The 18,353-nt window shown below is 37.4% G+C and overlaps 1 protein-coding gene across 5 annotated transcripts in view; it reads right to left on the reverse strand.

Annotated features, from left to right (window-relative positions):
• MLIP (muscular LMNA interacting protein) overlaps positions 1–18,353 on the reverse strand; it is a 253,253-nt gene that overhangs the window by 148,343 nt on the left and 86,557 nt on the right. Inside the window, exon 1 of one of the 5 annotated variants that reach the window (XM_073225210.1) lies at positions 2,358–2,528. The exons of the other annotated variants lie outside the window; for them this stretch is intronic. The gene's annotated coding sequence lies outside the window, so the exon portion shown is untranslated. Of the gene's footprint in view, positions 1–2,357; positions 2,529–18,353 lie in introns of those variants that run through there. 5 annotated transcript variants of the gene reach the window in all.

Raw genomic sequence — 18,353 nt, forward strand, 5'->3', positions numbered from 1 at the left:
TTTTTAACATGGTTCCTACCCAGGAGTATTGGGCTCTGATGAAGATTTTTCCCAAGTCTCAGTATTCTTTCTCAAAATGTGGCTGCACACTCTGACTTTTCTACTGTTCCTGCTTTTCCCTTACAGTCTCTATGTCTGTTCTAACTATGAAAGCAATGAATGGTTATTTTGCAATATAACTTTAAAATGGGAATGAGATGTCACCAAAAATGCTGGTATGAATGCTGAAGCTACATAAATTTCAATATGGATGTTACAACATAGACACAAAAATGTTGAGTGACTAAATATGTTTATGATACATATTTCATTATATTCAGTATACAACATATATCTTCAAAAACATCTAAAGTAATGTGTGGGTTCTAACTCTTGTTTTATGCCATCGAATTATTAATTCCACTAATGGAAACCATGGAATTTATAGTCAGAATCAGATTCAAATCATAAATCTACATATAATTGACAAAATTGTGTAACTACTTAAGTTTTATGAGCTTCAGTTTCCTCATTGATAAAATGGGCATAATAAAAGCATCCAAATCTCATAGTGTAAAAGTGAAAATTTAATGACATGACATATAAGATGCCTAGCATAAGGCCCAAAGCATAGAGGGCACGCAATAAATATGCTGTTCCTTTTCTTTTTAGGAGATGAAATGTTTGAGGTATCACGAAAATCTCTAATGATACAAGTAGCAAAATACTGCCATGTTTACGTGTGTCTCCTCCTTTTTCTTCCGTTTCACTTCAAAACAAAACAAAAAGTCAGATGTTAATCATCTTGACCCTTGTTGACCATCATGCTGGAGATCCCTTACAAACCTGGTGCCTTGCCCACAACTGCTAAAAACCAGATCCCCTGGGGGTTACACCAAAACCCAGCAGCAAGTTAACAGACCGCATTTGCTCCATCTACTCCAGAATCAGCCACCACTTGGACTAGAAGTGGTGCCTTGAAGACAGGTGCATATGCATTTGTAACAGACTGAGTGGGTGAAGACTTGCAGATGAACCATATTTCATCGGGCTGGTCTTTCCTTTTGATCTTAGGTTTGACACTTAGTAATGTGCATGCAGGGAAGAGCTGGTTGATGGCTACAGTATGCAGTGTGTTTCCACAGGATGAGCAGTGGTGTCCTGGGATCACTACCACGCAGACATCCAGGAAGGAATGATGCCTTTCCAGATCACTGCTGCATCTCTGGTGTTTAACATTTAGTAGATACTAAATGCATATTTATTGAATGAATGAATTAATAATGTATGCCTATCCTGGAGAAAATAACAGGTAAGAAGCAAAGGCGCTGTGGGCCAAATGTAAAGAAATAGAAGGTAAAACACAAAGCTTTTCTCCCCACAATTCACCTTAGTTAGTGATAAATCAATAGCTGCAACTGGAATTTAACCTTCCACAGGCATTTCTCTGACTAAATCACATTAGATGATAGAAAGCTTCCTAGGACAGAAATGGCTACTGTTTCAAAGGTTACATATAAAGGAGCAACATAAAAGGTGATGAGGATTTTTATTTTCCTCTCATACTGTGTTAGGAAGTAATGTGCAGGTCGAAAGAAGGAAACTTTTCAAGTTAGTGAAATAGGTCATTTAAAGGTATTTTGTACATCATGAAAGGGTAACTGAAATAGCAACCACCTTACCTGAAAAAAGCACTTTACCTACTTATCAAATTGCCCACAGATTAAAATAAAGAGTCTATTAAAATTTTACAATGATGAATGACTCCCTCATTTCCATAAAGAAACTATATTATCTAACTCACAGGGATATTGTGGTAATTAAATAAAATTATACATGGCCCGTTCCCAACAGGATGCCTACCTGACAATAAGCTTTCAAAAATGATACATTGTTATCGTTGTAGCTCTATGGTATAATATTGAGTTGCCAAAAGTAACTAGCAAGTTAACATTAAGCATACATTTAAAACTAATAAATGCCAATTACACAATCACTTTATAATTTCATAAACATGTTATTACTGAATATATAAACCAACGTACTTTATTTAAAAATTAAATATTTTGATTTTTTTCCTGATTAACTTTTACTATTTTTTTCTTACCTTTACATTTTACATCTCTAGATAATGAAACTCCATTCTCACTTACGATTTTGTTAATTGGTAAGTCAACATGGGAAAGAAAACATATGCCCTTCAAATCAGCCTGTTCTACCTACTAGCAAATTCTAAACAGAAACACTTTTCAAGAGCCTTTGCTTTTGAGTATCACAGTATTATTTTATTTGAAAATCTAACTATATTCCTGGAGGAATATTTTAAGAACCAACTGTGTCTTTCAAAAGCATGTATTGACATTAATAAATCTGGTTACCTGGAAAGGGTTAGGGACGCTGAGCAGGCTGGCAATCCGTAAATCTTAGGTTCCGATATTGCTGCCCTTGCTGTATCATGTGCAGCTATGTATATATACTTTTTTTTTTCAAATCAACATGTGACTATGTAGGAGATGGGTGAGCCTTCAAACTATGCAAAAATAAGTTCTAGAGGTTCTAATGACATTCAGCTGAGCAGTCTGTAGGCATAAAGGAATGTGAGACACACACACAAATCATTGTTCCAGTGCATAGTTATTAAACTGTTTTGCTGTGAAGATAGAATGCCCCCTTTCTTTCTGGAGACATTTGCTGAGGTCCATAATGCATCATTTCAATTCTTTCAATAAGCTTACTGGTAAACATGCAATATATTTTTCCCTCAAGATTTCAAATTTCATTTAAATTATTTTTTAAATATTTTTCCTTTTAAAACTGACAGGAAAAAATAAAACAAATCTGTCTTCAAAAACAGTTTTTTAGGAGAAAGGAATAAATAATTACAAAGGACTCAACATTTCCTATGAAAATGTACATGAGACTTTTTTAATCATAGAAAAAAAAATTCTGTGGACTTTTGCCAGTTCATTACTTTTTAAAGAAACCTTTGGCTTTTCTGCCCAACTAACCATGAGCTCAGCAGCTAGACTGATGGACCTGAAACCCAACTCTGCCACTTAATAGCTGTTTCAGACAGATGACTTAACTTCTCACTTCCTCAATATTCCCATCTCTAAATAGGATTATAAGAGTAGCTACCTCATAAGGTTGTGTTTATGTGAATTAGAACACATAAGCCATGGGAACAGTATTTGACATAAAGAATTCAATAAATACTGTTATTATCAGCTGTTACAACAGGAAGACCGTGTATGTTTAAATAGTTCATCTGTTATGTCCGATCTTCCTCTACCCACATGCCACTTTCAACACTCTTAAAGAAAATGAATAGCCTCTTACTGCACAAATCATTTATTTTTCTGAACGTCTGTGTTATGGACATTGTTGTCTCCTTTCATCAGCATGGGAGTCTTTCTGCGGGTCCTCTCTCAACACTCTCCCCCCTGGTTCTTCCCGAATCACTCCTCGGCTTTTTCTCCTCTTCCAAGAGAAAGACTCCAAGGACGCAGGACCTGGTAGCTCCTCTTCCCCCTGCCTACTGGGTATCCTCCACTCGCATGGCTCCAACACTCATGAGAGTTGGCTGCCTTTCCAAGTACCCCTCCGCCTCTGCCCTCTCCCCCAAGCTCCAGCTGCTCCCGTCTGATGAGCATTTACTGGCTGTATTACAAGCGCCCCGGTGAAAGTGTTTAGATCGGGGAAATGGCCAAACACAGATTTGAGACCTGGCTCAGTCGTTTACAAGTTGCATGACCTTATCAGTGTTCTTAATTTCTCAAAATCTCCATTTCTTCCTCTGTAATAGATCATTTAGAAAACATTACCTCATATCCTCTATTAAATAATACAACAGATATAAAGCATTTTTATAGTTCCTGGTATATAGAAAAACACTCAATGTTTGAAGATTATTATTAACTACTATCATTGCAGATGTTACCATCATCTGAAATAAAATAAGATTAAATATTCTTCAATTTTAATTAAAAAAATTTTCAGCTATGTACATTGCTGCCTAAATTAAAGGTCATATTCTGCAGCCTTCCTTATCGGTAAGTGTGGCCATGTGATTAAGCCATGACCAATGAGATGTAATTAGAAGTAAGTCTCCTTAAAATGGTGTGGCATGCCCTTCTTTATGTAATTCTCTATCCTGCTGTCTAGAATGTGGATGTGATGGCTAGATCTCTAGCAGCCATATTAGACCCTAATGACAAAAGCTTCACTTTGCAGATGATACAATAATGTATGAATTGACAAAAGATGCCCCCAGGTCAGGACTGACAACCTCTGGACTTTATTTTAATGTGAGAGACAAGTAAATATCTATCAAGAGGTTGGTCTCTTGTCTACAGCTAGATATAATCTTAAGTGAATTAACAGCATTTTGATTTCTAACTCTTCTCTAACATGCACCCTTCATTCTAGACAGCCTACCTGCTTCAGTCTCCAAAGTTGCTTTGGCTCAGATTATTCATCTGCCTGTCCTCTCTTCTCACCCAGCATCTTGGGTTTGCTAAACCACAAAGTTTCTGATCTATTGGGAGGCTGTATCAGATTTTTTAAGTGCTTAACTCTCTTACTCTTATCTAAATGTTGAAGAATTTATAGTCTGTTCCACATCAAGTATCCCTATAGGATAACCTTATCTCCTGAATTATTTGTAATATCATTAATAAGCTGGTGACGCAGGTTGGATTGTCCAGAAACAAATCCCTAGACAAAATTCAGGGTGCCAGGTATTTAGGAAGGTTCCACACAGGTAAGAGGAAAGAGGCACATGTAGGACTAAGCAGAGGGAAAAGTTGAAATAGAATGCAGACACCATAGAGCCTGGGCTAAATGTGTAGGGAGCTTGGGAATGAATGTTACCAGCAGAGCACCCCATATCCAGCTAAAATGGCCAGGCCTTCCCCCTGATGTGGGCTGCTCTGGGAATGTGTGTCCTCACTGAAGCATCTCTCTGCAGATGAGGCAGGCTCTGAAGGAGGTTTCTGCCATTGTTGGAGGCTGTCAACCACACTTCCCACAGCTTGGCAGCAAGACCGTCCTCAAAGAGGGAGGTGGGCACCGCACCTCTGTGTCTACTACACTGTGGCTAGATGGTATGGTTCTCTTTGCAAAACACCATTTTAATATTAAACCTATAATACATGCACGATAAATATTGACAGAGTACTGTATTAAAACTAACTCTATACCTGGCTTAAGAGATATGCTTTGTATGAAGTTCCTGACATGAATCCCCACATGCCCTAGAAAAGGTATTTAAAATTTCCTTTACATAAAAAAAATCTTTTCAAAACGTTTTCCTTCTGCCTCCTGAAATCAGCACAGACTTTGCAAAATCAAAAAATTTAAGTCCCTTGTTTTGTCAAGCATGCTTTTTTCACTTCACTCCATACAACACCTACCAGCATGCTAGATGCTGCCAGGGCCTCCAGACATAGTCTAAGGTGCCAGCAAGTGGGAGAGAGATGCCCGTTTGACTTGCTTCTTATGTGGAGCACTATGCTCTTGGAGAAAGTCTTCCAAAGAAGAAAACTTGCCATTCATTTTGAGATCATGAAAGCAAATTCATTCGGAGAATGCTCTAAGCTTCCACTGGGGTTGTTTCTACTCTTCTCTCTTGTGCTGTAATTCTCCTTCATGCAAAGCTCATCTGGGGGTCTCTACAGGTCTCATAAAGTTCTCTCTCCCCTTTGTGAAGGGGTGTGTATAAATGCCATAAGAAAGAAGGCAGCTTTCTTGTTTACCCTTCTTTCCTACCACAAACACCCTATCTGCCCCCAATGCACTCTTATTACAGCAGGAGCTGGACAGGACTGTGGAGGGAAAGAAGACCCAGAATTGAGTGAGGTTCTGACTCTAGTCATCGGAAAACAGGACAGTAGCAGGGAGGAAAGGTGCCAGTGCTAAATGATAATAATAATAATAGAATAAAAAGCCAGTCTAAAGATTAGCTAAGACTCACCATCCTCTCACTTTGCCCTTTATGAATAGAAGGAGCAAAAGTCTGTAGTCCAACAATATATCTGAGTTGCGACCAATACTTTTATTATAGCCTAGAAATAAGCAAGATTGAACAACCACAAGGGGAGTTCACTTTCTGTGGTTGCCTGCTGCAAATCTTCCTCTCTCTCTCTCTCTCTACCTGCTGCTTTCCAGAATCTATCTTTATGGTAATTTAGCCACTTTAAGAATCCCTCCGTCTGTTCTCTGTTACAAAGATAGCTACTTCTACAGATCACTGTCTTGGGCAGGTGGCGATGGAAACTGACATGCAGTCTGCAGAGAAGTCACCTACCTAGAGTTTCCATTTGTAATTCACCACTTGCATGTTTTTGAAAGGTTTGTATTTGGATGTTGTTTTCTTCGTCCCTCTGAGCCAGAAGGCCTTGTCAGAAAGTCAAACTTCAAAAGTGACAAAATGCTCTGATCATATAAGGGTGGTTTAGTTGCCAGGGAAACTGCTTTAAAGAGAGGAAACAGATCCTATTTGTGAATTTATAACTGGGAGAAGAAACAGATGCTAAGTTTCTGAGGGAGTCTAATTTACTTGGAGATCTATCTGGGGTCCCTGCGTGCTAAAAATGGGTTACATTTTTTAGATCATAGACAGAGCAAAATTATCTACTTTATAGGAAACCTTATTATAGCCCACAAATTATGAGTAAAAACAAATTCTTTCTTCTCCTTTTCTTAGCTTTGCAAATCCCTCCCCTCAAAAAAAGGTCCAGACAAGGCAAACATATTTTTCCCAGGAAACTCATGATATCCAGGAAAATGACCAGGGTTCACCACAGAACCTGGCACAAGTGAAGGCCTCTGGCACACGGTGACAAGGTGACAAGAAAAAACAAACACCCCTCGTGAACTCTCCACAGGTATTTTCAAAGGAGTTGTCCAGAACAAAAATAAATCAATCAATATGAAGAGATTAGTAGCCACTTTTTGCCGAAATGGACAAGGAACATCCCTGGATTTCCCCACACCCGCTTGATTAAACCTAAAACATCTGGAGCCTCATTTTTTTTTTTTTTTACCTTACTGCAAGCTTCAGATTCTTTCCTGAAAATTAATTTTGATACCAAGGGAAAGGAAGAAACCTTCAGCGTTAGACATCTGGGCAACATGAGAAATGGAATAAAAGAATTTGAAGCTGGGTAGTCAAACAGAAGACTACTAGTATTATTAATCAGCAGCAGCATGACTATTAACATTATCATGTTATTATCATCACCAATATTGTCAAAACTCCTGTCATCTGAATCTTCATTACCACTATATAATGAAAATTGCCACTCTTTTCTGTGTATTTACCATATGCCAGAAATTGTGTCTTATGTACATTATCAGATAATCCTCAGGAATTGCCATACTTTTTATGTAAAGGACCAGATAGTAAATATCTCATATTTTTTTGGATTATAATGTCTCTGTCTCAACTACTCAACTCAGCCATTCTTGCATAAAAGCAGTCACAGAAATATGCAAATAAGTTGTCAAGCTAGTGTTCCCATCCAATTTTATGTACAAAATCAGATGGTGGGCCAGGTGTGGTCTTCTAGTACTAGTTTACCAACCCCTTCATTCTCTCATAATAGCCTTACAATGCTTGCAATAAAGTAAAAAGAAAAAAAAATAGATATTTTAATAGTTCCATTTATTTTAACATATGTGAAAAAATATAGCCAGAAAATCCAACATTCACTTTATGCCTTATCATTTTTTTTTAAATAAAGGAAAAATTACATCTGATTTTTGGCAAGAAAATTTTAAGTACTCTTACATACATTATCTCTTTGGGCTTTCCAAAGCTTTTGTTCTTTCCTCTCATTTGATCCCCACAAAAGCCTAGGGAGGAAGGGTAGTGTGATATTATTATCCTCATGTTGCATATGAGAAAAACTAAGGTAAAAAAATTAAACGACTTGCCCAAAGTCATGCCCTTTGATGGTGGCCTGGGGCAGGGCATGCATTGCACTCGGTGCCTGCTCCTGAATTTTCTCCTACGGTGTGGTCCACGATAGGTCACCAAGTCTCAGAGTTGTAAATAGTCAAACTCGGGAATTTCTTGTTTCTCCCACAACCATGCCAGGTATGAAGGACTAAAAGCCAACATGAATCAGGTTTCTTGGGCCTGGCATGTCACAGGGCCAGTAACAGAGATTAGCAAATATGTGGTGCATGTGCAGCCGTAGCAGGTAATGCTTCCCTCCTGATTTCTACCATAGACATTTGCAAGTCCTTTCTGGATCAGCCATAAATCATTTTGTAAGCACCAAAAGCTAAATGACTTGAATCTGAAATTCCGTATGTGTTTTCAAAAGAACACTCACTTTAGCTGCTAACAAGTTATTTGACCTTAGACAAGTCACTGCATGTTTGAGGAATCCAGATTCCTCATGGGTAAAAACACAGCTGCTGGACTAGATCAGTGTTTTTCAAACCACAAGTTATGAGAATGAAGGAGTCCTAGTCGGCATTTTTAAATGAATTAGAAAAGAGGAGGATGAAACAATCTAATGTAATACAAAATATTCCAATAAATGCTATTTCAGAGACTTTGTTTCAGATTTACATGAACACACACACACACTGGATTTGTGGTTCACCAGTTTAAAAGCCAGTAGACCAAACGATCTGAGAATTTTGTGCAGTTTGAAGATTCAATAATTCTATAACCTGTTCTCATTCCAATGGAACCACTCAAACTATACATGGAAGTGATAGAAAGTCAATAAAAGTGCAATTCTCACAAATCCTCTCAGCACCTCAAAGTCTTGCATGTATTGAGAAACTGTTTATAAACATTCTATTGTTATTATATCATGAATTCTGCTCTATTACATTATGAATTTTACTATAATGCTATTTATATTATTATAACATTATTAGTAGGTTAATAATCATGACACTTTTGCTGCATTGTAGGCACAATGTAATTATACCTATATTGAAAAATACTGTGATTGGAACATATGGAAAATTTGGAAATATTGGAAAATCGATCAATAAAGTAAGTTTTTCAGAACTTACTTTATTGATCGATTTTCCAATATTTCCAAATACTGCCTGAATTTGGTGGTACTATTTGCCAACATATAAATAAAACATGACTATTTGCCTACATATAAAAAAATAAGATGCTCCATAGCCTGTCTAGTATGGGAACATTTGGAAGTGAGTCAAACATGTACCAAGATACATAAAAAGGGCAAAACTTTCCACTCTTATTCTCATTTGAAGGGTACACTGCATACTAGTGAAGGCCAATATGTTATGATTTGCATTGAAATGGCAATTCACTAATCTATAGAAAAATCCAGACAAAATAATTCAGCCCTTTTGGTGCCATTTCAATCTGGAAGCCCCAGAGGAAACACCGCCTCATTTGCAGAAATGGTAGTGCCAGGATGTGTGATAAATTGAATGAAAAGGGCAGGAAAGACACTTCAAGAATTTACTTTCTGAAATTGAAACCCATTCTATTTTTAATCCTCTCTCCTGGGGAATTTCATTCCAGATCCCAGTCAAGTCATGTTATAAGAAGTATCCAAGTTGACAAATTATCAGTGCTTCACTTAGCTGCAGTTTCCCTTCTGAAAAACGATCTTCCTGGATTAGTATTCAAAAATACAAGCTCAGTTTAGTGTCAGTTTTGCTGAATAGAGAGATGACTGAAAACTGAAGAATTAAAAGTTAGAAATCATGAAATCAGGTAAGTACAAAGAAGTCAAGAGTAAATAAGAATTTTTGAATGTGCTGAATATTTACACATTCTCAACAACAAACGTAGGTATAATTTCAAAAGACCTGTAAGTGGAGGCCTGGGGTTTAGAAGGATCACAGGCTGATTCAGAGGGCACTGACCTAGTTCACTGAGTTGTACCCACCTACTATGGGCCAAGTCATCCCCTGTTACTCCCCGCAGTGAAGAAATGGTTAGGTTTCATTGGCAGTAGTAAAAATTACCATTTATTTGGAACTCACTATTTTCTCCCACAAGATCTTGAAAATATACCATTATGCCTATATTATGGACAAGCTCCTGGGCAGATGTTTTGAATAAAATCTTTCCCACTCTCCATTTTATCTTACATTCAATTGATAATTTATTTCAAATACTGTCAAAGAAGAAGGCCTGTATTAGATACGTTGATAATAGAAAAAGAGGACAGTATTTAGTTCAAACTTCACTGAATAATATCTCAAGAGGATGAACTCTCAGACATCTTCTTTAAGAGGACTATAGATTATATAGTATTTATTTTTCCATATTTAATGCCCTTAAGAAAACAGAAAAACTCAAGTCAATTGTGTAATTTTATGAATGGAATGTGTTCTCAAGAATAAAATATCAATGGCTCAACTTTCACTCATCAATGTCGAAGTGGTTTCCAACCCTAAGTTATTTTGTCCCCCTGGAAACATATCTGGAGACATTTTTGGTTATCCCAAAGGCTTGGAATGTTTCTGAACATCCTACAAAGCCGAAGTCAGCCCAAAAACAAAGATCCATCTGGCTCAAAATGTCAACGATGCTGAGGTTGAGAAACCCTGTTCTTTAATATTCCACAACCCTGTCCCCCCGACCAAAAAAAATGATTGAAACAATACTGCATTTTGGTCTATAATCATTAGTTTTGGCTTAATCATTAGTCAAGTGATTTGCTTCCCTATATTAACCTCAAATAGATGCGATTCAAATTCATGCTTAGCAAAATTGCACATCACTTCATTATTCCATGACTCAGCAAGTTCAAGACTGCTCAAGAATTTTAACATCATGCATGCCAAAATCTGCAATAATGTCTTATGCGTGTGTTCCCTTCTCTCTCTCTTTTTCTTTCTCATACACCCAGGTCTAACACAGACAAAGTCTGCACACAGCTGGTGCTTACTACATTGTGAAGACTGGTTGCCATACCAACCAGTTGCTCAGCTAGAGTTAAATGACTGTCTTGGAGTCAGGATTAATATTCTAATGGTCAAAGGAAGTTCCTCTGGGTAGAAAGCAAAAAATAAAAATGAATTAAAGTTGAACCACTGTGTTGTATACTTGAAACCAATATAATATTCTATATCAACTATACCGAAATGAAAAAGAATCCTAAAAAAAAATGAATTAAAGTGAAAACAGATTAAAGCTATCAAATGTGCTAAATATGGAAGTAGGAGCATCTTCTTGAGAGAGATTGAGCAATTTTTAAGTCGAGTTGATTCTAACAAAGAATAAATATCTTCAATGTAATTATTATGCATAACTTTTATATCTCAAGATATCTTTGTAAACTGACTGGTACACTTTGTATAGCTGTCTGAGCATTCTCCGCTGGAAGAGACCTACCTGGTGGGGATTATCACCTATAGAAGAGTTGATGAGAAAATTTAAATCCCTCAAAGATCATATTCCCTCTGATGAAGGAAAGGAGAAATTTGAGAACTGCTGGTCATATTTCTTCACAATTTTAATATGCAACAGTACAAAAAAAATTTTTTTAATCAGAAAATAAATAGAAACTAAGATCATTCAACTCTTTTTCATCTCTCTATGAATGATGCCTCCAAACTAGAGACAAGGTTACTTAAAAGGGGGAAAAGCACTATCAGTAAAGATTGATGAGAAAATTGTATGCAGTATGGGCCTCATGTGGACCCTACTGCTGTGAGGAGGTTCAATCCAAGACTTAAGACAAATGTGCTGGATCAAGTCCAGTTTCACTCAGAGAATATAGTGATGGCCTCGTTCTGTTATAGTCCCATAGTTTCTGACAATATTCAAGTTTGGCAAGCAGTGCACCCCAAATACTTAAAAAATGTTTGCTCAATACAAATTTTACTTTAAAAAATAAACTCCATTATTTCGGTTTCAGTCAGGTTTTTAGGAAATTCTTCAAGTATATTTGGTGTTATGGGACATAGTGTTTTGTTTTTTGAGATGCTGTTTCGAGGGGATTCTGACTCTGGCTTCTGAACGCTCAGATGGTCAGGGATGAACATTTCACAGGAGGGACAGTCTAAGAATTAGAACTATGTTCTGTGAGCTGTCCACCAGAAATCCGGCTGTCCTGAAATCCAGGTCCTTCGGCTAATCTTTCATTGCCCAGAACTGAAATATGCATTCAGTCACATTCTGCACTACATTAGGAAAAAAAAAGTAAGGCTTTGAATCCTGGAAATAAAATTATCTTGTGACCTTGGGATACAAAACTAATCAGGTAATATAAAATACCAAGCAGCCCTTAATTCAAGCTCAGCTAAAGTAATTCCCAAAAGTATTTACATTCTGAAAATAGATATTTTAGCCCTGTTGAAATGTTAGTGTTAGAGAACTCCTCTTTTCAATAATCACAGTTATGTAACTCAGCATGGCTAAAAGTGTAGAGAATATCCACAGATTCACATATGTCTGTTAAATCCTGAGTTAATTTATTATTAATTCAACTAAAATCATTAGAGAAAAATTAGGTTTCTTTGAAAGGAAAGATGCTTTTCTTTTTGTACTTTTGAATGTACTTTTGTTATGGGAACACAGTTTTTTTTCTTAAAAAGCCAACATAATTTTGTCTAAATATTTTATCTTTTCTTTTATTTGAATTTTCAGTTCAAATTCTTTGCTAATTGGCCTCAAAAAGTGTTTAATTGGGTGGGGAAATATTTTAATTTAAAAAATCTTTTAAGAAAATTTACTGGGTTATCATCCAAAAGTGTGAGCAAGACTATTAAAAAAAAAATGAAGAAAATCCCTTCCTGTAAGCCAGTACCCTCAATTATGTTGAGTATATAGGACACACTTACATGTTTATTAAACACTGATGAAGAAAGTCTCTGTCTCAGGGGTTAGCACACAAAGATTGCTCATCAAAGGTCACACTGAGGCAGTGGTTTTCAATGTTTCTGGAGTATGACCCATCAATGAAATAATCTGAGCACACACTACCACTATATGAAGATTCATATATTTATCTTGCGCATGCATTCCTATACAGATACATTATGTAACACATGCACCTAAATGGATATTAAAATGGTGAAAATAAAAATTGACACAGATTAATAATTTCTCGTGATGCCCTAATGGACTGCATGGCACAATCACTGAGATGTGCTTACCCACTTTGAAACATCTGAAATAGGTATAATTTAACCTATTCAAGCATGGTAGTTTATTTTTATGACATGCTAAAAGGTTTTTGATCTTAACAGTGTTACCGGCTGAGGGGCCTTGAAACTTAGAGGGGTCTTGAGCTCTATCTGCCTGCCTCCCATTACCAGCTGCCTCAATAGGAACTGGTAAATAATACCCACCAAAATTAAGAAGCCAGTTTGCCCTAATATGCAAGAGACAAATGTGCTTCACATTTGTGAGGCATTCTGTGATGCCCTGGCAATTTAAAGAAGGAGCTAAAGAGATGGTGAGGTTGTGTAAGTGGCATTTATCTTCATGTATAAGGTTAAGTAATGGCTGGTCATACTCTCTGGCCTCTCAGTTCCAGCTTCAAGATGGCCTCATCTGCCAAAAAAGCCCAGGGAAAGCAAAAAAGGGTAAAAAAGAAATCATTCCTTGGCCAGTCCTCTATTTTTTGCGTTGCCCTGTCCTTCAGATCTCCCCGGTAGGTCATATGCTCATGTCTTCCTTACAGCATCTGGCCTTTGACACACTCAGGAAGCTTAATACCTCAGACACGTCACAGAATTTTCTCCTTTAGTCAGATATTCTTCAGAAAAGACAAGGTATTTTACCTCATGTAACTCCTGAGGGGAAATCCGGGGGCAAAATACCTTTGAAACCGTAATCACTCAGAGGGAGAAATAAAGTGGGAGAAACCCATTTATTTCTTACAAGCAGTCCACTTTTGCTTCCCCTGGTCTCTTATGACCCAGCAGCAGAAGAAGGGGCCCCACCCGACCTCTCCTCTCCAGATCTGCACTCACCGGCCCCTGTAATTGCCTACTGATTCCGAGATGGGCTACTTCTCTCCACCCCTTAGACACCTCTTGTATGGAGATGCACTAAGGCCAGGCGGGAGATTCTGGAAATACTGCAATTTTACCCACACCTCAATTCTCAACCCACCTGGATTAAACTAAATGTTTGTGTGAAGTTGGAAAACACATTAGCATAAGAATATGTACATTCTTTCTTCGGAACAAGAGCTAAAAGCAAAAATAATACCGCGGCCCCTTTTGAAGACTCCCAAAGAGAGCTGCTCAGCTCAGGAAGCCATTCAGTTCAATAAAGAGTAAGTTCAGCCCACTCAGGTGTTTTCCCTTTGGACACATTCCCCAAGCAGAGCTTCAGGCTTTACAGGCTGACCGGCAGAAGGACTCTCCTGCAAAGGGCAAGGATCTCATGCTGCAAAGAAGTCCAAAAAAGGAATTTCCTTCTTAAGTATCTGTATATATCTTGGGCTTTCATTAAACTTTCATAATCAGTTCAGTAAATGACAGCATTACCCAGGGCAAATCGGCTTTCTTTTATTTAGGCAAAGTTCTCTCAATAAACATTCCCATATGAGCTGAAGGCTTGGACTCTCCCTTCTCACCGTTACACACTTCAGAGACAGGTGCCTCATGGCGAAAGGAGCCCTCAGGACAGGCCACCCGCAGCTTCAAGGGTGCTTTTACCCCTCTGAAATTTGTTGCATTCATTCCCCTTGGTCCTTATTTTTTCTTCCTGGTTTCCTTTTTCCCATTTCTTTTTTTCTTCAAATAATACTTCCTTTTCTGGAAACACTTTCCCTCCATGAAACTACCCACCTCAATTTAGCCATTCAGTTCAATTCTTACTAATAAACTATCTAAAGCCCACATTTATTTGCTTTAAGTGTGAAATTTACATCTCCTCAGCGGTTTAGGCACCTAAGGCAGATTTTGAACATATCCTCCTCCCTGCCCACCTGCACGGCTACGAGCTGCAGCTACAGTATATTGCTTTGGTGCTGTGTCGGTATGGACTTTTCAAAGGCTATTCTCTATCACCGTCTCCTCGATTGTGTTCATTCATTTCACGTTTGTTCATAAAACCTGATCTGAGCACTAGCTAGGTGCCAAGCATTATTCTAGGTCCTTGTTCACAACCGTGAGCAAAACTCTCAAAAGTCCCTGCTTTCTTGGACCCTCTACTCTAGAGGAAAGAGACAGACAGTAAAGAATATAAAGTAGTTATGTATTAGAATGTGATAGTGCTGAGAAAACATAATCATGAGAGATGGATAGAATGGCAGGAAGTGGAGCTGGGAGCACAGCAGATTTCAGTAACTGGACAGAAAAGCCTTCCCTGAAGATGACTTTTAAGGGGAGGATTCAAGGAAGTAAGGAAACAAGCCATGCAGCTATTCAGAGGGAAATACTTCAGGGAGAGGGAACAGCAAAAGCCAAGACCCAAGGACGGGCAGGATATCTGGCAAGTTTAAGGAACACAGGCTGGTGTGGCTGAGGATGAGCAGGTCCCGGGCAAGAGCCACCGGAGATGAAGCAAGAAAGCCTGAGAAAGGGCCCAGCCTGCTAGGGTCTTGTCAGCCACTATAAGGACCTAGGTTTTTCTTCTGTGAGATGGGAAACTATTGGAATATTTGGAACAAAACTGTAACATGACCTCATTGTTCTTTGAAAGGATCGTTCTGGCTGCTGTATTAGAATTAGAAAATGGGAAATGATAAAACACAAATGAATAAATCAATTACTTATAGTGGGGAGGGAGGGGAAAAGCAGGAGGGATAAAGAGGACCTTCTCCAAGTATACTTTGCTGTATAGTTTTGACTTTCAAAACTATGCTAATCTTTTACATATTCAGAATTATAAAGGTACATACAAAAGAATGGGGGAAGGACCTAAAAGTGAATATAAACAAAAACAAATTACCCTAACCAGATATAAATTTAACAATATAATCCACAAAAGTAAAGGAAATAAATTAATCCAAGTAACTTTTGAGGTTTAATGTATACAATATATATTATATGGGTGTGTGTGTGTATAAAACATACTGAAAAAAGCATGAAAACTCAGTGCTCAAAAAATTATAAAGCTCAAAGATTTTATAAAATTGAATATACCCTTACAACCATCTCTCAGATCAAAAAACAGAACCTCACCAGCACCCAGAAACCCCTCATCCCCCCTTCTATTCACTCTCATCTCCTTGCCAAGGATAATCGCTATCTTGATTTCTAGCAGCATAGATTAGTGTCACCCGTTTTGTTTGGTTCTTTAACTCTATATAAATTGACTCAGACTATAATAATTCTTTTGACTCTGGCTTGTTTCTTTCAGTATTATATTTGTAAGATTAATTTGTAGTGCTGGGTGCAGTTGTAGATCCCTCACTCTGGGAGGGAGGGGATACAAAGAGGAAGGAGGAAGATAGGGAAGAACCCAGATCTGTTGGATATTAGGGATAACAATAAAAACATTTGTTTTTCCTAGCTTTGTCTGCTGAAGGGACCCAGAAGCAATGACACCCCAGAAGCAATAAGGACATCAGGCACCCAAGTCCTGACTCTTACATGCCATGCCCTGCTAAAATGGACCAGAGCAAGAGAGCTGACTGGTGCCAAAGTTGAATCAAGAGAAGCATAAGATGATACTAAAAATTACACATACACACATAAATAGCTGGGTAGAAGAGAAGGTTCTTCCTAGCAGTAGAGTACCAACTAAAAATAGAAGAAATATGAACATTGGAAAATCAGTTGTGGCATGAACACTATAATAAATAATTCAGGAAAGCATCTTCAATGAATGCCAAAGCCTTCAGGCTAACATTTGTTTGGGAACAGGGTATATACAGTCTTGAAGTATCTCCCCATAGATTACATATTAATTGCAAAGGAAACAAAAAAAAAACCTTCACAATAGATAAACGTGATAGACACCACCTTAACTAAGTGATCAATGTTAACATCAACAACAAATAAACAAACAGATCATGTGTCTTCTGATATAAGAACAAGCTTTCACTTATATTTTATCCTGCCCCAAAACAGTAACCTGAATGCAATCATGAGGAAACATGCCAAAAAAACACCCAAATTAAAGGGCTACAAGATAAATATTCTTCACTCTTCAAAATGTCAATGTCAGGAAAGACAAAGAAAAGCTGAGAAAGCATCCTATATAAAGGAAACCAAGAAGATACAATATCTAACACAGGACTCTGGATTGCATTCTGAATTGGAAAGAAGCAATACCATGGAGGACAATGTTATGAAGGACAGTGAACTAATTCTGCATTAATCCAAGCAAGAAAGGATGAGTTGAGGACCCGGGTACTAGTTGTGGAGACAGTCAATATAGAATACAAGTTAGAAAACAGTATTGTGTCTATGCTAATTTCCTAAATTTGATAACTGTAATGGGGCTATATAAGAAAATTTTCTTATCATTAATACATCCATGCTGAAATATTTAGGGATGAAATACCATGATGTCCACAGCTTACTGTCATTCCTTCAACAAAAAAATGCACAAGAAAATAATATAGATAGACAGGTAATAGAGATATAAAGGCAAATGTAGCAAAATGTTAAATAATCGGTAAATCTAAGTGAAGGGTGTTCATTGTATTTTTCTTGGACTTTTCTGTAACTTTGATATTTTTTTAATTAAAAAGGTAAAAAATATAAAAAGAATATGTATATTAAAACGTTTTAGTACAGAATATGCTTATCTTAGTTCTAAGAAATCACAAATATCAATTATCAATGTGCTGTAATGAATTTTTTGTGAGCCTGAAGCAAAAATACAACATAATCATCACTACTTTCTTATTTTGAATGTAGTTATTTGGCAAAAGACACTAATCATATTGGCTTACTTAAACTGATTTGTTATGAAAACATGTCCTGGGAAAATATAAGTGGGGCAGGGGTTGGGGGACTGAAAACTTTGCAAAAGAAGAAAAGTTTACACTTAAAAAAAAAAAGACAATAGATTATAGGGAATGTGGGTGGAAGCAAGGAAAATGGAAAGGAAGTGCTAATTTTGCACCAATCCAGGCAAGAAAGCATGAGTTTGGGACCAGAGTAGTAGCTGTAGAGGAAGTGAGCAATAGGGAGCCTCTGAATATATTTTGAGGGTACAGTGACACTGAGGCTTATAGAGTAGGTGTGGAGTGGAGTGATAGAGAAGAGTCAGTGGTCATTCCAAAGTTATGGACCTAAATAAGAAAATAAGCATGATAGATGTTTTAGTGGAGTATAAACAATAGTAGGCACTTCCACATCCAATGATCTCCTCAAAGGAAGGAAGGATGAGGGACTTTTGGGGTGTTGGTGAGGTTCTATTTCTTGATCTGGGAGATGGTTATACGGTGACATCCCTATAGATCCTATAGACTTAAAGGAATAACAAAAGGATACTGTGA

Source organism: Manis javanica, chromosome 16, assembly GCF_040802235.1.
Source record: "Manis javanica isolate MJ-LG chromosome 16, MJ_LKY, whole genome shotgun sequence".
Taxonomy (NCBI): domain Eukaryota; kingdom Metazoa; phylum Chordata; class Mammalia; order Pholidota; family Manidae; genus Manis; species Manis javanica.